Source organism: Dendrobates tinctorius, unplaced genomic scaffold (genome assembly GCF_039654945.1).
Source record: "Dendrobates tinctorius isolate UK_male_01 unplaced genomic scaffold, ASM3965494v1 ptg000001l, whole genome shotgun sequence".
Taxonomy (NCBI): Eukaryota; Metazoa; Chordata; class Amphibia; order Anura; family Dendrobatidae; genus Dendrobates; species Dendrobates tinctorius.
In genome coordinates this window covers 3,930,262-3,953,023 of record NW_027361669.1, presented here as the reverse complement: position 1 = coordinate 3,953,023, position 22,762 = coordinate 3,930,262, and the positions used below count along the sequence as shown (strand labels likewise).

The following is a 22,762-nucleotide window of genomic DNA, read 5'->3' as shown; positions in this document are numbered from 1 at the left end:
TCAAAATACAGTAGGCCTCTGCCTACACCCTCCTATTTCCTGGGCTTCAACACAGCCAGTTGTAGTTCGGAAGTGCCGTCCACACGGAAAGAGATACTTGCTCCCGTGTCTCAGTGGGGTTCAGTAACGTCAGCTGATCCCCTGCTGTGTGGATGGCAGTCTCTCCTGCTGTCACCTCATTCAAAATACAGTAGGCCTCTGCCTACACCCTCCTATTTCCTGGGCTTCAACACAGCCAGTTGTAGTTCGGAAGTGCCGTCCACACGGAAAGAGATACTTGCTCCCGTGTCTCAGTGGGGTTCAGTAACGTCAGCTGATCCCCTGCTGTGTGGATGGCAGTCTCTCCTGCTGTCACCTCATTCAAAATACAGTAGGCCTCTGCCTACACCCTCCTATTTCCTGGGCTTCAACACAGCCAGTTGTAGTTCGGAAGTGCCGTCCACACGGAAAGAGATACTTGCTCCCGTGTCTCAGTGGGGTTCAGTAACGTCAGCTGATCCCCTGCTGTGTGGATGGCAGTCTCTTCTGCTGTAACCTCATTCAAAATACAGTAGGCCTCTGCCTACACCCTCCTATTTCCTGGGCTTCAACACAGCCAGTTGTAGTTCGGAAGTGCTGTCCACACGGAGATACTTGCTCCCGTGTCTCAGTGGGGTTCAGTAATGTCAGCTGATCCCCTGCTGTGTGGATGGCAGTCTCTCCTGCTGTCACCTCATTCAAAATACAGTAGGCCTCTGCCTACACCCTCCTATTTCCTGGGCTTCAACACAGCCAGTTGTAGTTCGGAAGTGCCGTCCACACGGAAAGAGATACTTGCTCCCGTGTCTCAGTGGGGTTCAGTAATGTCAGCTGATCCCCTGCTGTGTGGATGGCAGTCTCTCCTGCTGTCACCTCATTCAAAATACAGTAGGCCTCTGCCTACACCCTCCTATTTCCTGGGCTTCAACACAGCCAGTTGTAGTTCGGAAGTGCCGTCCACACGGAAAGAGATACTTGCTCCCGTGTCTCAGTGGGGTTCAGTAATGTCAGCTGATCCCCTGCTGTGTGGATGGCAGTCTCTCCTGCTGTCACCTCATTCAAAATACAGTAGGCCTCTGCCTACACCCTCCTATTCCCTGGGCTTCAACACAGCCAGTTGTAGTTCGGAAGTGCCGTCCACACGGAAAGAGATACTTGCTCCCGTGTCTCAGTGGGGTTCAGTAATGTCAGCTGATCCCCTGCTGTGTGGATGGCAGTCTCTCCTGCTGTCACCTCATTCAAAATACAGTAGGCCTCTGCCTACACCCTCCTATTTCCTGGGCTTCAACACAGCCAGTTGTAGTTCGGAAGTGCCGTCCACACGGAAAGAGATATTTGCTCCCGTGTCTCAGTGGGGTTCAGTAACGTCAGCTGATCCCCTGCTGTGTGGATGGCAGTCTCTCCTGCTGTCACCTCATTCAAAATACAGTAGGCCTCTGCCTACACCCTCCTATTTCCTGGGCTTCAACACAGCCAGTTGTAGTTCGGAAGTGCCGTCCACACGGAAAGAGATACTTGCTCCCGTGTCTCAGTGGGGTTCAGTAACGTCAGCTGATCCCCTGCTGTGTGGATGGCAGTCTCTCCTGCTGTCACCTCATTCAAAATACAGTAGGCCTCTGCCTACACCCTCCTATTTCCTGGGCTTCAACACAGCCAGTTGTAGTTCGGAAGTGCCGTCCACACGGAAAGAGATACTTGCTCCCGTGTCTCAGTAGGGTTCAGTAACGTCAGCTGATCCTCTGCTGTGTGGATGGCAGTCTCTCCTGCTGTAACCTCATTCAAAATACAGTAGGCCTCTGCCTACACCCTCCTATTTCCTGGGCTTCAACACAGCCAGTTGTAGTTCGGAAGTGCCGTCCACACGGAAAGAGATACTTGTTCCCGTGTCTCAGTGGGGTTCAGTAATGTCAGCTGATCCCCTGCTGTGTGGATGGCAGTCTCTCCTGCTGTCACCTCATTCAAAATACAGTAGGCCTCTGCCTACACCCTCCTATTTCCTGGGCTTCAACACAGCCAGTTGTAGTTCGGAAGTGCCGTCCACATGGAAAGAGATACTTGCTCCCGTGTCTCAGTGGGGTTCAGTAACGTCAGCTGATCCCTTGCTGTGTGGATGGCAGTCTCTCCTGCTGTCACCTCATTCAAAATACAGTAGGCCTCTGCCTACACCCTCCTATTTCCTGGGCTTCAACACAGCCAGTTGTAGTTCGGAAGTGCCGTCCACAAGGAAAGAGATACTTGCTCCCGTGTCTCAGTGGGGTTCAGTAACGTCAGCTGATCCCCTGCTGTGTGGATGGCAGTCTCTCCTGCTGTCACCTCATTCAAAATACAGTAGGCCTCTGCCTACACCCTCCTATTTCCTGGGCTTCAACACAGACAGTTGTAGTTCGGAAGTGCCGTCCACACGGAAAGAGATACTTGCTCCCGTGTCTCAGTGGGGTTCAGTAATGTCAGCTGATCCCCTGCTGTGTGGATAGCAAAGTCTCCTGCTGCCTACACAGTCGTACCACTACTGATTTTTAACCGTGCTCCAATTAGGCCTGTGGCTCCACTGTCTCTCGTATTTCCCCTGTCCTCCAACCCTGCCAGTTACAGCTCCGAAGTGGCGTCTGCACAATCCACACTTGTTCCTGTGTTACAGGTGTTCAGTCCGGTCAGTTAATCCCCTGATGTGTGTCCGGCAATGTCGCCTGCTCTGTCCACATTCCCATTATGGGAATGTGGACAGAGCAGGCGACATTGCCGGACACACATCAGGGGATTAACTGACCGGACTGAACACCTGTAACACAGGAACAAGTGTGGATTGTGCAGACGCCACTTCGGAGCTGTAACTGGCGGGGTTGGAGGACAGGGGAAATACGAAAATCAGTGAAGCCACAGGTCTAAGTGGAGCTTGGTTCAAATTAGTAGTCTACAACCGATCTTAAAATTTCTTCAATGCAGCCTCAGCCTGCTCCGTGCTTGTCCCTGGGCTTCAACACAGCCAGTTGTTGCTCGGAAGTGCCGTCTTCACAGAGTAAAACACTAGCTCCTGTGTTTGTGGGGTTCAGTAACGTCAGCTGTTCCCCTGCTGTTTTGATGGCAATCTGTCCTGCTGCCTCCCAATTGACAGCACATCAGGCCTCAGCCTGCTAAGTGCTTGTCCTGGGCTCCAACATCGCCAGTTGCTGCTCATAACTGACTTTGGCACGGGTACTCCCTCCTGCCCAGCTTGGTTCCAGCCCTGCCTGCTGTTTCCGGGAAGTGTCAATGTCAGTTTGCCACCCCAAGTTGCCATGTCGTGTTACGGTTGGGTTAGCCGAGGCTAGGGTGCCAGCAGTTTAGGTGCTTCCTATGTGGACTGCGGGTTCTGGTAAGAAAGGCTTGTTCCATAGTGCCAGTAGGACAAGCACCCCCTGTAGGACTGTGTGATTCGGTAACTGCGGCCAGCTTGCGGCATGCCAACTTTGCTTTTCAGGGGTAACTTCTGACTCAACATGGACAAAACAGAATTCATCATCTTTCCCCCATCTCACGTGACCCCCCCTACGAACCTATCAATTACAGTAAATGACTGCCCACTCTCCCCAGTCCCACAAGCTCGCTGCCTCGGAGTAATCCTTGACGCTGATCTCTCCTTCAAACCACATATCCAAACCCTTTCCACTTCCTGCCGACTTCAACTCAAAAATATTTCACGCATCCGTTCATTCCTCACCCAAGAATCTGCAAAAACCCTAGTCCATGCCCTCATCATCTCTCGCCTTGACTACTGCAACCTCATGCTCTGCGGCCTCCCCTCAAACACTCTCGCACCCCTCCAATCTATTCTAAACTCTGCTGCCCGACTAATCCACCTGTCCCCCCGCTATTCCCCAGCTTCTCCCCTCTGTTAATCCCTTCACTGGCTCCCAATTGCCCAGAGACTCCATTACAAAACCCTAACCATGACATACAAAGCCATCCACAACTTGTCTCCTCCATACATCTGTGACCTCGTCTCCCGGTACTTTCCTGCACGCAACCTCCGATCCTCACAAGATCTCCTTCTCTACTCCCCTCTTATCTCCTCTTCCCACAATCGCATACAAGATTTCTCTCGCGCATCACCCCTACTCTGGAACTCTCTACCACAACATATCAGACTCTCACCTACCATCGAAACCTTCAAAAAGAGCCTGAAGACCCACCTCTTCCGACAAGCCTATAACCTGCAGTAACCACCGATCGACCAAACCGCTGCACGACCAGCTCTACCCTCGCCTACTGTATTATCACCCATCCCTTGAAGATTGTGAGCCCTCGCGGGCAGGGTCCTCTCTCCTCCTGTACCAGTTATGACTTGTATTGTTTAAGATTATTGTACTTGTTTTTATGTATACCCCTCCTCACATGTAAAGCGCCATGGAATAAATGGCGCTATAACAATAAATAATAATAATAATAATACCCCTCCGGGTTCCAGCACCGTCAGCTGGTTCTCATCAGAGCCTTTGGCCTAGGTGCCTCCATCTCGGTATCCGAGTTCCGGCAACGTCTGCTGGTCCTTGGTAGTGCTTTGTAGCACAGGTACCTCCTGCTTAGTAACCGGGTTCCAGCACCGTCAGCTGGTCCTCGGTTGTGCCATTGGCTCTTATTCCTTCTGCTGCCCCTCCGGGTGCCAGCACTGTCAGCTGGTCCTCGCTATTTCCATTTGCTCTTGCAGCATATGCTACCCCTCCGGGTTCCAGCACCGTCAGCTGGTTCTCGTCAGAGCCTTTGGCCTAGGTGCCTCCATCTCGGTATCCGAGTTCCGGCAACGTCTGCTGGTCCTTGGTAGTGCTTTGTAGCACAGGTACCTCCTGCTTAGTAACCGGGTTCCAGCACCGTCAGCTGGTCCTCGGTAGTGCCATTGGCTCTTGTTCCTTCTGCTGCCCCTCCGGGTGCCAGTACCGTCAGCTGGTTCAAGAGGACAAAGAACAGGAAGACAACCACCAAGATGAAGAAAAACAAGAGAGAGAAGACAAAGAAGCATAAAAAAAACAAAGCAAAAGAACATTAAGCATAAGACTAATACTCTGAGCAAATGATATTATCTTATTTATAAGCAGAAGAAGACTAAGCAGTGTATGGGGGTGAGTCCGTTCCTCCTCGTGGTGCCCCTGGAAAAGGCCTGCTGCTGCAGGCCAAACTGAACGCGGACAAATCCTGTTGTAAATCTTTTGTGACAGGCAGAACGGAAGGTGTAAACTTCTAACTTTTCTAGATAACAACTACAGGAATGCCTGACACAAACAAGAATATGATGAAGAAGAATAGGAAGAAGATGAAGAAGTTGAATATGTAGAATAATAATTGTTGAATAAGAAGAATATGAAGAATGTAAGAAAAGGAAGAAGAAGAAGAAGAATGTAAAAAAAGGAAGTAGAAGAATTTAAAAAAGGAAGAAGAAGAAGAATGTAAAAAAAGGAATAAGAAGAATGTAAAAAAAGGAAGAAGAAGAAGAATGTAAAAAAAGGAAGTAGAAGAATGTAAAAAAAGGAAGAAGAAGAAGAAGAATGTAAAAAAAGGAATAAGAAGAAGAAGAAGAAGGTAAAAAAAGGAAGAAGAATAAGAAAGAAGAAGAAAGAAGAAAGAAGAAGAAGACATACATGTCTGGCAAAATATAAATGAGGCTAACATAGTCAATATCTTTGTAACTCCTAACATCTTTAAAAAAAAAGTTTAATTCCTGCTATTCCATTTGATTGGGCTAAACCTCTATGGCTTTAATGTCTCCTCCACCTCCCACAATACATTCTACATTATTCTTAGTTGTTTTTCTTCATGTAGAATTAACCTACAAGGAAAGAAAGGGTTTTTTTTAATTCCGATATTTTGGCCCCATTGACTTGCATTGGTTCCCGGTATCGGAATCGGCGATACCGATACTTTTTTTTAAGATCGGCCGATCCATTCCGATCCGATATTTTCAAGTATCGGCTGGTATCGCTCAACTCTAGTAGCGGCCACTGCCGGGTGCTGCAGAGCAACTTCAATTCTCTATTTGCCAATATCACTTGTAGTAATTGTTCAGCAGTACTCGGCAGAAGTGCAGTACAGCTACATGCCATGTGCTTACATCTGGACCCTGGTGGAGCTTGTAGCAGCTGATTGGAGTGGGTGCCAGATCCTCACCCATCTGATATTAATGGCTTCCCGTATAGATAGCAGAAAAAAACACTAAAAGTGATAATTACCTTTAGGGTGCAGTCTGACAACCGTATCAATCGGACCACAGTGTACGGTCTGGCTGCGGCTCTCCTAACCCAAGTTTGACAGCTTCATAGAAATACATGAAGCTGTTACAATTGGGTCAGCAGAGCTGCTGGCCAGTCCATGCATTGCAGTCTGTTCTTGGTCCGATCTATACGGCTGGTTGAATGAGCCCTAACACAAGTTTATAAACTCACTACAGTGACTCCATACATACATTAGGGAGCTTTAGACATTGTGGGGAGATTTTTTTGAGTTTGAGACTAGCGCAAGATAAATGCAGCTAAATTCACAGGTGCTGCAAAAACTCCAGTATCAAGTGAGGTCTCTGGTATGCTGGTTAGTAAAGGGAACTGCAGCGCCGGGTCCTGTACACGGCCAACGCTTCTATGCACGAATGAGGCCCCAAACTTATCTGAACCCATGGCTCTGCCTCTGCTTACAGTCCCAGTGCCGTACTCGTGGGATGTCGGCCGCAGTCCGTCGCGGCTCCGATCCCTGGAAGGCAGAGCACGCTGCGCATGCACCTGCTCTGCCTCAGTCTCTGCTGGTGGGAAACAAACCGCCGCTGTGCACGCTTGTTTCCTAAACACGCCCCCTCTTCCTGGGTCATCGGGTCTGTCCGGTCCCCTATTCTTTTCACTGGGCAACATGTGACCCAACCTCAACAGTTCCGGATCCGACTCGGTACAGGTACCCGCAGCCAGGCCTTCATACTTACAGTCCCCCTCTCCTTTAGGTCGCCATTCCACAGGCGAGAGTTCCTTCAGTAGACGTTGACATTCTTCCATCGCTTGAATGATCCGCTGCCAAATAAATTGGTCTTATTCATAACGAGTGGGAGGCATTCCAGCTGTCATCTGCTCTGTACGTTGTAAGTCAGGTTGAGTGGTAGAGTCGGGTTGGGTGGTAGAGGATGGGGGTACGCCCGGGTTCAATGGAGTGGCCATCTCTGGCGTTTCAGGCCCATGTACTTCTCCTGAACTGGTGGGTGGGAGCCATCCATGTCAGAGGACGAGACAAGTGGCTCTTCCTCATCACAATCGGGAACCGTTGGAGTGAGCGTTTCAGGGACACTTGGTGCTCTCTCCCCTCCTTCGGGATCTCGTGACAGGCAAGGACGCAACATAATTTGGTGGACTATTTGGGTAGGTGTCTCTTCTTCCCCTTCGGGTTGAACTTCATAGATGGGACCATTGGATCTAATTCGGCATTTCACCCGATATGGAGTCTTTTCCCATCAATGTTCTAACTTGCCTCGAGGTCGCTTGTCTAGGACCAAAACTCGGTCTCCGGCCTTGAGAGCTGTCCCTCGAAGGAGCATCGCTTCATGGTGCTCAAATTCCCCAAACTTAGTCTGCACCAGCCGATGAAGAGTCTGCAACCGGTATTGATGTTCACGGACCCAAGAAGACATCTCTGTCCATGGTTAGTCTTCTTCCGGATCCAATTTCAGCTCTGTAATCTCTTGTCCTTTTTGCCTGAACAGCAGGGTGTATGGCGTGTATCTGGTTGTACTGTGCACTTGATTGTTGTACACCCAGACCAAATCAGCCACGTACTCAGGCCAACAGACTTTCCTATCTTCTTCCAAAGCTCTCAACATCTGAATCAGTGTCTGGTTGAAAAGCTCACAGATTCCATTCCCTTGCAGATGGTAGGGCGTCGTCCTGGACTTCTCAATCTGATACAGGCGGTGGAGCTCCTCCATCACTCTGCCTTGGAAACAAGCGCCCTGTCTCAGCTCACAGTCCCGGTGCCATACTCGTGGGATGTCAGCCGCAGTCCGTCGCAGCTCTGATCCCTGGAAGCTGGAGCACGCTGTGCACGCACCTACTCTTCCTCAGTCTATGCCGGCGGGAAACTCACCGCCGCTGCACGCTTTTTTCCTAATCACGCCCCCTCTTCCTGGGTCATCGGGTCCATCTGGTCCCCTATTCTTTCCCCCAGGCAACATGGAACGCAGCCTCAACAGTTTCTGACCCGGCTCGGTACAGGTACCCGCAGCCCGGTCTTCCTCACATCCCTTTCCTGTTTTATACAGTTCAACTACCTTTTCTCGTAGATCAGTTGACAATTCTTTTGCTTTCCCCATGACTCACAATCTAGAAGTGTCAGTGGCTGGATGAAAGATACAAGAGTCTGTCTGGATCCCAGAAACTCACTCAGCTTTAATTCACACACACTGATTACAAACAGGTCACAGATGAGGATGTTTCCTTTAGTAGCCATTCAAACCCATTTGTGTCAACTTCTGTGCATGTTATCAGGCCAAAATCACCAGGGTATGTAAACTTTTGATCAGGGTCATTTGGATGTTTTGGGTTGTCATTATTATTTAGAAATAGAAAACACAGTAGTTTGACAATAAATGGCTTCACCCAACCACTGACCATGAATGGAGAAAAAGTTTTAGTGTTATCATTCATATTCTCTGAAAAAAGGCCAAGAAAGCAAAACTTCTGCTGGGGTATGTAAACTTTTGAACACAACTGTAAGGAGTATTGCCACGTTCAGTAGAAAGTGTGAGACAAATTTTGGTGCCATTTTTACCCACTTCTTGTGTGGAAATGTAAAATCTGGGGCAAAAACAAAATTTTGGTGGTAAAAATGTAGTTATTTTTTCATCACTGCCCAATGGTACAAAATTCTACGACACACTCGTAGTGTCAATATGATCACTGCACAACTAGATGAATTTATTGAGAGGTGTAATTTGTAAAATAGGGTCACTTATGGGGGTTTCTGCTGTTCTGGCACCTCATGGGCTCTCCCAGTGGGTCATGGCACCTGCAAACCATAGCAGTAAAATCTGGCGCTCCTTGCCTTCTGAGCTTTGCAATGTGCCTGAAAAATATTTCCCGATTACATGTAGGGTATTGATGCACTCAGGAAAAAATGGACCCCAGTTTGTTGTAAAAAATTTCCTATTAGCCCGTAGAAAAATTAAAAACTTGGTGCTAAAACAACATTTTAGTGGTAAAAATGTAATTTATTCTTCCTTCACCGCTAAGTGGTATAATATTCTGTGAGGCACATGTGGTGTCAATATGATCACTGCACCACTAGATTAATTCATTGGGGAGTATAGTTTGTAAAATGAGTTCACATATAGGGGGTTTCTGTTATTCTGACACTTCAGGGGCTCTGCCAATGTGACATGGCACCCTCAAACCATTCCAGCAATATCTGAACTCGAATATGGCGCCCCTTCTGACCTTTGCACTGCGCCTCACAAATATTATTCCCCCACATATGGGGTATCAGCATACTCAGAAGAAATTGCACAACAAATTGTATTGTGCAATTTTTCCTGTTACCCTTATGGAAATGCAAATTTTGGGGCCAAAATAACATTTTTGTGGGCAAAATGTGATTTTTATATTTTCATGGCTCAATGTTATAAACTTCTGTGAAGCACCTGGGGGTTCAAGGTGCTCACCACGCCTCTAAATACATTCCTTGAGGGTTCTAGGTTCCAAAATGGGTTCACTTGTGGGGGGTTTCCATTGTTTAGGCGCATCAAGGGCTCCCCAAATGGGACATAACATCCGCTAATGATTCCAGGAAATTTTACATTCAAAAAGTCAAATGACGCTCCTTCCCTTCTGAGCCCTGCTGTAGCTTTCTTCCTCATATTGGGTATCGGCGTACTCAGGAGAAATTGCACAACAAATTGAACTGCTATTGATTCTAGACAATTTTACGTTCCAAAAGACGAATAGTGCTCCTTCCTTTCTGAGCCCTGCACCCAAAAAGTCGTTTTCCACCACCTATGGTGTATCTGCGTAATCAGGAGAAATCGCACAACAAATTGTATGGTGCATTTTCTCTTGTTACCCTGGTGAAAATGCAAAATATAGTCCTAAACTAACATTTTTGTGGTAAAAAGTAACGTTATTTTTTTCACGATCACATTGCTTTAGTTCTTGTGAAGCAGTTGAAGGGTTAATAAACTTCTTGAATGTGGTTTTGAGCACCCTGAGGGGTGCAGTTTTTAGAACGGTGTCACTTTGGGGTAATTTCTGTCATATAGACCTTTCAAAGTCACTTCAAATGTGAGGCAGTCCCTAAAAAAAATGGTTTTGTAAATTTTTGGTCAAAAATGAGAAATCGTTGGTCAACCATTATAACTTCCTAACAAAAAAAAATATATTTAAAAAATGATGCAGATGTAAAGCGGAAATGTTATTTAATAACTAGTTTGTGTTACTTAACGCTCACATTTTTTCTACTACATTTTCGATATTTTAATAAACACAAATAATATCGACCAAACTTTGGTAATATCGTGAAGCACAATACGTCACGAGAAAATCACCTCAGAATCGGTGGGATACGTTGAAGCGTTCCAGAGTTTTTACCTCATAAAATGAGGACCGGTCATTAACAAAGTGGCTGGGTCCTTATTAAGAGATGAAGAAAAACTGCTGGAGGACAAAAAAGTCTGGAAAAGTGCTCAGGAAACAATCTGACAAAAAAACGCTAGCAGAAGCTTTGTCACCAGAGCTGCGTTTAAATACACACTAGTTGCTATATGGCAGAGCTGATCCGGCGTCGTCCATGGTGTCATCCACCCAGAACACCATGACACACAGCACTGTACAGGCCGGCGCGGGTCCTCTTGTGCAGCAGGTGGCGCTGTGAATGGAATGCGGCTTGTGCAAGTTTCCTCTCGGAACTGCCATACCCTACCCAGTGCACGGGAGGAGCGGCGAGTGACACGCACACCGGGGTCAGTGCAGCGCAGAGGGGTCTGGGCGCTCATATATGGGGGAGGTAACATGGCGGAGCTATGGCAGTCGTGCCATGGATGGGGTGCAGCTGGGCTGTTATGCAACCACGTCCTCCATGCTCCTGACTGCTGAGTGCTCCTGTGCTGGGCTGTTAGGGCAGCATATCTATGTGTGGCTGGATCATAGAGCTGATTATATATATTATGTTTATATTATTATATATTACTCAGGTAGTTGAATACAATTATATTACTATGTATAGTTTTAATGACAAGTGTAATATTTCTGTATATAATAATCTTTAGTTTTATATAGCGCTAACATATTCCGCAGCGCTGTACAGTTTAGGCTAGTTTCACACTAGCGTTTATGAGCGCAGCGACGGCCTGCGCACGGCCGCCGCTAAGCCCCACCCCCTGCCGCGCCCCGTCGGTAGCTCCGCCCACCGGCGCATGACGCTGCGTGCGCCCTGCGTCCCCTATCTTTATCACAGGGGGCGCAGGCCGTGCGCAGTATGCGTTTGGCGGCGCATGCGCCTTTTTGACGGTGCGCCGACGCAACCAAACTGCAGCAGGTTGCGTTTGGCGCAGGTCGGCGCACTGTCAAAAGGACTGCATACTGCATAAAAGGACCGCATACTGCGCACGGCCTGCGCCCCCTGTGATAAAGATAGGGGACGCAGGGCGCATGCAGCGTCATGCGCTGGTGGGCGGAGCTACCGGCGTGGCGTGGCAGGGGGGCGGGGCTTAGCGGCGGCCGTGTGCAGGCCGTCGCTGCGCTCATAAACGCTAGTGTGAAACTAGCCTTACACACATTATATACACATTTTCTGACCTCACACCACCCTTCTCAGTAAAGTATACTTTAATAATTGTACCTTACGTACATGTACACAAAAGCCTTTTTTGGTGGGTGTTGGGGCAAGTTCTACCCAATGTCACACGTTCCAATTCAGTCCCATTTTTTCCCGCAAAGTATATGGCTCCCATTTGTTATTTTTCTGCTTATTCTGACGGGTTAAGGTACTGTCACACTTAGCGATGTACCAGCGATCCCGACCAGTGATATGACGCGGTCAGGATCGCTGGTGCATCGCTAAGTGGTCGCTAGTGAGCTGCCACACAGGCAGATCTCACCAGCGACATCGCTGGGGACGAGGGTCGCTACTTACCTGTCAGACGAGGCGATCCTGCGTCCTCCCGCCCGGCTCCACGCGTCGCTCGTCGTCACAGCAGGAAGCTGACGACGAGAAACAGTCCAGCCTGTTCTCGCGCGATCAGCAGCCGGGGAGCCGGTCGTAGGTAAGTATCAGACACAGCGATATCGCTATAACGTCACAAGTTATAGCGATATTGCTAGCGATATCGCTTAGTGTGACAGGCCCTTTAGACTGGCGAGTTGCTGGTGGGATTGTATGTTCATATTACGCATAAGTGTATGGTTTACATGAGCTAACTTAGAAAAACGGATCTTAGGCTATGTTCACACTCATGTTTTTGAAGTCCTGTTTTTAGCAACAGTGCAGCAAAATTAATATAAAAGCCGGAAGCATTGTATAACTGGTGCAAACAAACACTGATAATTTTGAGTTCCTTTGATGTCTGTTTTTGAATAATGGAAGGAAAAGTGTATCGTTACAGACAATGCTGAAGTTGCTTTCTTATTCGTCCGTTTTTTTTTTAATCTGGGGCTGAAGTTTGCTTCTTATTCGGCATTTTTTAACTTTTTTTTTTTTGTTTTTTTTTTTACAGGTTTAACAACTAAAATTAAAAGCAACAATAATAAAATACAATGCAGAGAGGTGCCCTGATGAGAATACACTTGAAATCAGCTACCAAAATTATAAAACTGGCACAAAAATGGGCATCCAAGTGAGCACTGAAGGGCGTTATTGAAAGAGTTAAATGACTTTGAGCTACTGATCTCACAATGCAGACATACAGATAGTGATGCTCCCCATCTAATTCAGGTCAATTGGGTTCTGGGCATCAGAACTGGCATCAAAGTGGGCAAATAGCATTTTGTCTCAGATTTGAATAAGTATCTGGGGTATTTAAAGGGTTGAATCATGACTTGGGGCCAATGATCTCACAATGCAGACACACAGATAGTGATACCCCGCATGAAATTTAAGTCACTCCAACCTGGCTCAAATGGGTTGTGGGCATTGTAACTGGCATCACAGTAGGCAAATAGTCAATTCCGCAAGATTTAAATAAGTAACTGGTGTTTTTAAAGGGTTAAATGACCCTGGGCCACTGGTCTTACAGCACCAGCATAAAACAGGAAGATCCATATCAAAGTCAGTTTTTTTTTTTAAGGCTGACAGAGTGGTTACTGATCAGAAAAGCTGGCATCAAAGTGAGCAAATTGCAGCTTGAACAAGTTAGGGTGGTTTCACATTAGCGCTTTTTAAGCGCACGCACGGCCGGGGGTAGCTCTGCCCCCGAGCCGGCTCTCTGCCCGGCGTGCCCGCCCCTTGCTTGTAGCGCCGCCTCCTAGCGCACAGCGGCGCCTGCGATCGGCGCACCCTATCTTTAGCATAGGGTGCGCAGATCGTGCGCAGGCCGTGCGCTAGTTGCGCTTTGACCTGCGCTGCGCACTTTTGACGGTGCGCCGTGCGCGCCAAAATCCGAAAAGTTTGATTTTGGCGCGCACGGCGCACCGTCAAAAGTGCGCAGCGCAGGTCAAAGCGCAACTTGCGCACGGCCTGCGCACGATCTGCGCACCCTATGCTAAAGATAGGGTGCGCCGATCGCAGGCGCCGCTGTGCGCTAGGAGGCGGCGCTACAAGCAAGCGGCGGGCACGCCGGGCAGAGACCCGGCTCGGGGGCGGAGCTACCCCCGGCCGTGCGTGCGCTTAAAAAGCGCTAATGTGAAACCACCCTCACTGGTTTGTTTTAAAGGTTAAAGAGGTTGTCCTGTCTCAAGCTACAAGTCTGCGGTCACTGCCGAATAAGAAACCAATTTCAGCCCCGAATATGAAACTGGACAAATAAGAAACCAACTTCAGCATCATATCATACTGTCCATTTTTTTTCCATTCTTCTGCCTCCGTATACATCTGTTATGCAATTTTTTTTTACTTTAACCGTTTGTCTGCTCCATTAAAAAATGGAACAAGTAAATGGAATGGCAAAATATGCAAGTGTGAACATAACCTTACTGTATGGCTGTACTAATAAAAGAGGTTGAAAGCATGCTTTCAATATCAAGTTTATATTGAATGAGCTGGCTTGAGCTATTGTTGACATATCATTTGGAGGGGGATCAGCCAGCCCCCTACTGATCAACTGTTTTCAGCTCCATTGGTGGCCGGATGTAGATGGTGAAAGGAGCCAAACAGCGCCGACTTGTTCACTGTGTAGTGTCCGTTCTCAGGTACTGTAGCTCAGCAGCTATTGAAGTAAACTGGAGCCGAGCTGCAGCACCCAGGAAGAGACACTACACCAGGGATGGGGAACCTCAGGCCACAGGGCCATTTACGGCCCTCGATGACCTTTTATCAGCTCCCCGGGCAGATTCTCAGGGACCGCATTCTTGAGCAGGGAGCTGTATTTTGATTGCCACAAACTCATTAATTTCTTCTTGCTCTGTTAGCACACACATGCAGTGTTCACTAATGAACACTGAAGGGCATGCAATGAAAGATTACGTCCTGACACCAGTGCCAGAGTCAGGATGTAATTTGTGGGCGGAGTTTGTACGGCCCCCGAAGGATGGTATAAATATCCAAATGGCCCTTGGCAGAAAAAAGATTTCCCCACCCCTGCACTACACAGTGAATGAAGCTGGGCAGTTTGGCTCCATTCACAGTTTTTTTTTTACATCTTGCCGGAGCTGAAAATAACTGATTGACCTCCAGGACCCCCACTGATCTGATATTGATTCTAAGGATAGGTCCTCAATATCTTAAGCATGGAAGAACCCCTATGCTTTTCGGTCCCTTTTTTCTCATCCTTCTATGTACATCTAGGTGGAACTGACCTGCCTATGTCGTTAGTACAGGTATTATTAGAACTCCTGCATGATGAAGTGTATGGACTACAGTGTATCACACAGGTTCTACATAGGGGCGGACTGACTCTCCCTGCTGACAGCTCCTTTCTCATGGATCCTAGCTCTATATACCACCCCGTAGCTGATTTTTTACAGAACTGTTCTGTTACTATTTTAAGTTAGTAGATTTTTTTTTCTTGTAATATTACCCTGCAGTACAACATTGACGTGTATTAATGGTAGGGTATATCAACAGATGCATGGTCTAGACCCCTAGTGAGACAAAAGTTTAAGAAAAAGAAAACACCCCGTCCTATAAAATTGCTGTTATTTGTTTATTCTACTTCTCCAAAAAATGACTACAAAGTAGTGTGTACCCTTGTGTGGAGATGAAAAATAATAATTGTATGTGTCATCAGAAAATTAACTATTATGTCTTAGATATTAAATTACCGTAACAGTAGTTTCTATTAATTCTTTCCCATCAGGGTTTTGCACATAATTCTGTTCCTCCATCTCGAACGTGTCCTTAGCAGCCCAACTTGATACATTATTAAGCAAAAATTATGCCTTATTCATCTGCTATATGGCTTGCATGACATTCCTGAGTAAAAGGCTTGCCATGACAGTCCCTGTTGTCAAGGGCTGTCCCCTTTTACTTAGCTTTCTACATCTGTCGCCTGAAGGGTCTTTCTTGTAATCTGTGGGGGATCTCCATTCATCAAATGCCAGATAAGTTATCATTGAGGGACACCCACTTTATTAGCACCTTACATTCTTATTCCCAGCTGCTTATTTTTTCATTAGTGGTGTAATAAAGCAAATGTATGATAAGGAGATCCTTTCCGTTATTGATTGTTGCATAATGGTATAGTGCATATTGAAAATCCTAGTTAATTTATCTTCTAATGACGGTAGGGTTTTTTCGTATGTAGTCTTTATTCATTGTTTATTTATTTATTTAGTACAACTGACGTAATCTAATACAAATAATCAACAAACTATCTTTCCATCTTTCACTAGGTTGATAATGGCTGCGTGTCCTCTTTGTCTGCATCAGCTATTTCTGTAGTGAAACGCTGCTTACAGCCTTTCTACTCAATCATCAAGGTAATATATGTAAAGAAGAACAAATGGGTGTCTCTTTATAAGGGTGGGTTTACACTGACCACTCATTCTCAATAATCATACAGTTGAAATGAGATGCCAGTCACCCGCTGCATGATGAAAATGATCGTTCTTTAGGTAAAAAAGTTTGTACGCATTCTTGAAAATCATTGTACTTGACAGCACATTGTCGTATGTAAGCAGGACATATGCTGCCGAGAGCAATGATATTCTATGTGCACAGAACTATCGTTTTAACAGTTGTTTTGTGCATGTGGATGTGCGGCTGGCCTGTTTAAACCGGCTAGTCAACTACCAATCAACTTGCAAATTATAAATATACCTTAAAGGGACCCTGTCACCAGTTTTGTGATATAGCAGTTAAAAATATCACCTTGTTCAGCATCTGTTATACATTCCCTAAATCCTTACAGAACCCCCTGACTCCCCTTGTATACTCCCGAAAAACCTTTTTAATTTCTTCCGCACTGTATGGTAATCTTCTCAGTCTGGTCCAATGGGCGTGGTTTCGGGCCTCTGCATCCCTCCCCCCAGCTTCTGCTCGCTGTCCTACTTCATGGATGACGCCTCTTGCGCCGTGCAGCATATTACGCCTGCTCAGAAATATTGCATTTTGCGCCTGCGCAGTATGCTTTGCCCAACTGCGGGCAAAGCCCGAAAACAGAAGTGTGCATGCGCTGGCAAATGTAGTTCCGGTACATGAGCCGGAAGTGCATGAGTAGGCGCATGACACTTCTGTTTTTCGGCTTTTGTAATCTTGACCAGATGTGTGCCTTGCCACAATTCTGTCTCTGAGCTCCTTGGCCAGTTCCTTTGACCTCATGATTCTCATTTGGTCTGATATGCACAGTGAGCTGTAAGGTCTTATATAGGCAGGTGTGTGCCTTTACCAATCAAGTCCTATCAGTTTAATTAAACACAGCCGGACTCCAATGAAGGAGTAGAACCAGTCACAGAAGAAGAAGTAAGCAGGCTCCTTGCATCTTCTCGCCCAACCACTTGCACCAGTGACCCATTTCCGTCACATCTACTCCAGACCCTTTCCCCTGCTGTCACCCCTCACCTAACTAAAATATTTAACCTCTCTCTCTCTTCTGGTATCTTTCCCTCCTCATTTAAGCATGCCATCATACATCCACTACTTAAAAAACCATCCCTCGACCAAAACTGTGCCGCTAACTATAGACCTGTTTCTAATCTTCCCTTCATCTCTAAACTCCTGGAACGCCTGGTCCACTCCCGTCTTATCCGCTATCTCTCAGAAAACTCTCTTCTCGACCCTCTCCAATCCGGTTTCCGCTCTTTACATTCTACTGAAACTGCCCTCACTAAAGTCTCTAATGATCTACTAACAGCTAAATCAAATGGTCATTACTCCATGCTAATTCTCTTGGATCTCTCTGCAGCATTCGACACTGTGGATCATCAGCTCCTCCTCACTATGCTCCGTTCCATTGGCCTCATGGACACCGTTCTCTCCTGGTTCTTCTCCTATCTCTCTGACCGCTCCTTTACTGTATCTTTTGCCGGTTCCTCCTCCTCTCATCTTCCCCTTACTGTTGGGGTTCCTCAAGGATCAGTCCTAGGCCCCCTCCTCTTCTCTTTGTATACTGCCCCTATTGGTCAAACAATCAGTAGATTTGGTTTCCAGTACCATCTCTATGCTGACGACACCCAATTATACGCTTCTTCTCCTGACATCACGCCAGCCTTTCTAGAAAACACCGGCAATTGTCTAAACGCTGTGTCTAACATCATGTCCTCACTATATCTGAAACAGAACCTGTCAAAGACTGAACTCCTTGTGTTTCCTCCCGCTACTAACCCGACATTGCCATTTCCGTGTGTGGTTCTACTATTACTCCCCAGCAACATGCCCGCTGTCTTGGGGTCATACTTGACTCTGAGCTTTCCTTTGTCCCCCACATCCGATCACTGGCTCGCTCTTGTTATCTGCACCTCAAAAACATTTCTAGAATTCGACCTTTTCTTATTTTTGACTCTGCAAAAACTCTTACTGTTTCTCTTATTCATTCTCGTCTCGACTATTGTAACTCCCTTCTAATCGGTCTCCCTCTTACCAAACTCTCCCCCCTCCAATCTGTCTTGAATGCAGCTGCCAGGATCATATTCCTCGCCAATCGTTACACCGATGCTTCTACCTTGTGCCAGTCATTACACTGGCTACCCATCCACTCCAGAATCCAGTACTAACTTATTACCCTCACCCACAAAGCCCTCCATGGCTCAGCACCACCCTACATCTCCTCCCTTGTTTCAGTATACCATCCTACCCGCGCCCTCCGTTCTGCTGATGACCTGAGGTTAGCATCCTCAATAATCAGAACCTCCCACTCCCCTCTTCAAGACTATACACGTGCTGCGCCAATTCTTTAGAATGCACTTCCCAGGTCAATACGATTAGTCCCCAATCCCCACAATTTTAAGCGTTTATTCAGACTGGCCTATCGCCTCAACATATTAACCTAATCTATCCCTGTGTGGCACAGCCAAAAGTTTTTTTACCATAACCAGGTTCCCTGCATCATGTTCCCACATGCTTTATGCATCCATTAGCCCTCTGCATCCGTACTGTTACACACTTATCATTATGGCTGGTCCATACAATCAGGGCAACTGTTACCACCCACCTTTCGTGTCTCCCCTTTTTTCCTCATAGACTGTAAGCTTGCGAGCAGGGCCCTCATTCCTCTTGGTATCTGTTATGATCTATATGATTATTGTTATGCTGTAATGTATATTGTCTGTACAAATCCCCTCTGAAATGTAAAGTGCTGCGGAATATGTCAGCGCTATAGAAATAAAATTTATTATTATCATCTCAAGGAGGATAGCAAGGAAATGGACAGCATGTGACTTTAATATGCGTGTCTGAGCAAAGGGTCTGAATACTTATGACCATGTGATATTTCAGTTTTTCTTTTTCTAATTTGCAAAGATTTCTACATTTGTTTTTTTTTCAGTCAAGATGGGGTGCGGAGTGTATATTAATGAGAAAAAAAATGTACTCTTTTGCATTTACCAAATGGCTGCAATGAAACAGAGTGAAAAATTTAAAGGGGTCTGAATACTTTCTGTACCCACTGTAGATGAGTTTTTCCCCATCCTCCTAGGTGAAATGTTTAACTCCTTCCTGACATATGACATACTATCCCGTCCATGTGCCCTGGGCTTTAAGCCCATGGACGGGATAGTACGTCATAGTGATCAGCTGCGCTCACGGGGGAGCGCAGCTGATTGCGGCCGGGTGTCAGCTGATTATCCCAGCTGACACCCGACACTATGTGCCCCTTAAATGAGGAGTGGTCACGGACCGCCCCCGGCACATTAACCCCTGTCACACTGTGATCAAACATGACTGCAGTGTACCGCGGGGGCATAGGGAAGAATCACACAGGGAAGGGGCTCCCTGCATGCTTCCCTGAGAAATAATATACAAAAATCCAGACTCATTGTATGCCATGCACAATGGTACTGTGCCCTGACAAAAACATAAACTCCACTGCAAATGATATGAAAACAGGAGAGCCACGGGAGTTTTTTATATATAAAATTGCAAAAGTTATATTGAATATCAAAAAGACCACAAATAACACATAAGAGTAAAAATAAATGTGCTCAGTAAGACACCACCAAGGAACAATGGGTCTCCATATAAAAATACTTATATATATATATATATATATATATATATATATATCTCTGGATGACATATATACATCTGGGTATAACATCCCCCACACCAAACATACAAAGGTTAATAAGTCCAATGACAGATCCCAAAAGGCACCAAAACTATAAGGGGGCCACTTGTTAAATAACAGGGAATAAGGTAACCCTCCCTTTTATGTCCAATAGTATTTAAACCGGTCCTGTGCAAAATATAACTTATCCGGACATTACATAGGGAGAGAGAGGGGGGAGAAAGTTTCTTCTTACCCAATATAGTATCAGCGCCCAGTCCCGACGCGCGATTCGCTTCTGTTTCTGCCGCTTTCTCTTCCCTGAGACCCACAATGTGCTCGCGTTGCTCCGAGGGCCTCCTCCCTGCAGGCCCCTGGATCAAAGATGACCACGGGGGCCTTCCGGGTGCTACAGGGAGGTGCCTTCTCTGAGAAGTCGCCTGCAGTGCCTGTCAGATCGCTGATCTGACACAGTGCTCTGCAAAGTGTCAGATCAGCAATCTGACTTTATATAGTAATGTCCCCTCTGGGACAATGTAAAAAAAAAAAAATTACACGTGTAAAAATAGTTTTTAAAAAATTCGTAATTAAAAAAAAAAAAAATTACCTAATAAATTCTTTTTTTTTTGTACATAAAAAAATAATAAAAGTACACATATTTAGTATTGCTGTGTCCGTAACGACCCGCGCTATAAAACTGTCCCACTAGTTAACCCCTTTATTGAACTCCTTAAAAAAAAAAGGCAAAAATCAATGCTTTATCATCATACCGCCGAACAAAGCGCAATAACACGCGATCAAAAAGACGGATATAAATAAACATGGTACCGCTGAAAGCGTCATCTTGTCCCGCAAAAAAAGAGCCACCATACAGCGTCATCAGCGAAAAAATAAAAAAGTTATAGCTCGCAGAATAAAGCGATGCAAAAATAATTGTTTTTTATATAAAATTGTTCTTATTGTATAAAAGCGCCAAAACATTAAAAAATGATATAAATGAGGTATCGATGTCATCGTACTAACCCGAAGAATAAAACTGCTTTATTAATTTTATCACACGCGGAACGGTGAAAACGCCACCCCCCCCCAAAAAAAAAAGAAATTCATGAATTGATGGTTTTGTTCATTCTGTTTCCCAAAAATCGGAATAAAAAGCGATCAAAAAAATGTCATCTTCCCGAAAATGGTACCAATAAAGACGTCAACTCGTCTCGCAAAAAATAAGACCTCACATGACTATGTGGGTCAAAATATGGAAAAATTATAGCTCTCAAAATTTGGTAATGCAACAACTATTTTTTTGCAATAAAAAGCATCTTTTAGCGTGTGACAGCTGCCAAACATAAAAAACGCTATAAATAGTAAATCAAACCCCCCTTTATCACCCCCTTAGTTAGGGAAAAATAATAAAATTTAAAAAAATGTATTTATTTCCATTTTCCCATTAGTGTTAGGGTTGGGATTAGGGTTAGGGGTGTGTTGAGGTTAGGGTTGGAGTTAGAATTTGGGGGTTTCCACTGTTCAGGCACATCAGAGGCTCTCCAAACGCGACATGGCATCTGATCTCAATTCCAGCCAATTCTGCGTTAAAAAAGTCAAACGGTGCTCCTTCCCTTCCAACCTCTGCCATGCGCCCAAACAGTGGTTTACCCCCACATATGGGGGATCAGTCTACTCAGGACAAATTGAACAACAACTTTTGGGGTCCAATTTAACCTGTTACCCTTGGGAAAATAAAAAATTGGGGACAAAAAGATCATTTTGGTTGAAAAAATGACTTTTTTTCTTTTTATGTCTCTACGTTATAAACTTTTGTATCGCACTTGGAGGTTCAAAGTGCTCACCATACATCTAGATAAGTTCCTTGGGGGGTCTAGTTTCCAAAATGGGGTCACTTGTGGGGGGTTTCCACTGTTCAGGCACATCAGGGGCTCTCCAAAACGCGACATGGTGTCCAGCCAATTCTGCGTTGGAAAAAGTCAAACGGCGCTCATTCCCTTCCGAGCTCTGCCATGCATCCAAACAGTGGTTTACCCCCACATATGGGGTATTAGCGTACTCAGGACAAATTGCACAATAACTTTTGGGGTCCTGCTTCCCTTGAGAAAATAAAAAATTGCGGGTGAAAAGATCATTTTTGTGGAAAAAATATGATTTTTTAATTTTACGGCTGTACGTTATAAACTTCTGTGAAGGCCTTGGGGGTTCAAGGTTCTCACCACACATCTATATAAGTTCCTTGGGGGGGTCTAGTTTCCAAAATGGGTTCACTTGTTAGGGTTTTCACTGTTTAGGCACATCAGGGGCTCTCCAAATGCAACATGACACATGCAGACCATTCCATCAAAGTCTGCATTCCAAAACGTCACTACTTCCCTTCCGAACCCCAACGTGTGCACATGCAGTAGTTTTCTCCCACATATGGGATATCATTGTACTCAGGACAAATTGGGCAACAACTTTTGGGATCCAATTTCTCCTGTAACCCTTGGGAAAATAAAAAAAAATTGGGGACTAAAAGATCATGTTTGTGGAAAAAATGATTTTTTTATTTTCACGCCCGGGTGTTATAAACTTCTGTGAAGCACTTGGGGGTTCAAAATGCTCACCACACATCTATATAAGTTCCTTGGGGGGTGTTTAGTTTCCAGAATGGGGTCACTTGTGGGGGTTTCCATTGTTCAGGCACATAAGGAGCTCTCCAAACGCGACATGGCGTCCGATCTCAATTCCAGCCAATTTTGCATTGAAAAAGTCAAACGGTGCTCCTTCCCTTCCGAGCTCTGCCATGCGCCCAAACAGTGGTTCCCTCCCACATATCAGGTATCAGTGTGCTCAGGACAAATTGCATAGTAACTTTTGCGGTCCAATTTCTCCTGTTACCCTTGGTAAAATAAAAAATATTGGACCTGAAGTAATTTTTTTGTGAAAAAAAAGTTAAATGTTCATTTTTTTTTAAACATT

General features: G+C 45.8%; 1 protein-coding gene across 6 annotated transcripts in view; it reads left to right on the top strand.

Moving 5' to 3' along the window:
• Nucleotides 1-10,797: 10,797 nt before the first annotated feature.
• Nucleotides 10,798-22,762, top strand: part of LOC141046529 (E3 ubiquitin-protein ligase RNF14-like) — a 175,849-nt gene continuing 163,884 nt past the window's right edge. The window contains exons 1-2 of one of the 6 annotated variants that reach the window (XM_073541362.1): nucleotides 10,799-10,966; nucleotides 15,990-16,076. The gene's annotated coding sequence lies outside the window, so the exon portion shown is untranslated. Of the gene's footprint in view, nucleotides 10,967-11,043; nucleotides 11,198-12,816; nucleotides 12,839-15,989; nucleotides 16,077-22,762 lie in introns of those variants that run through there. The other 5 variants (XM_073544268.1, XM_073545056.1, XM_073542106.1 and 2 more) reach the window with 5 other exon arrangements.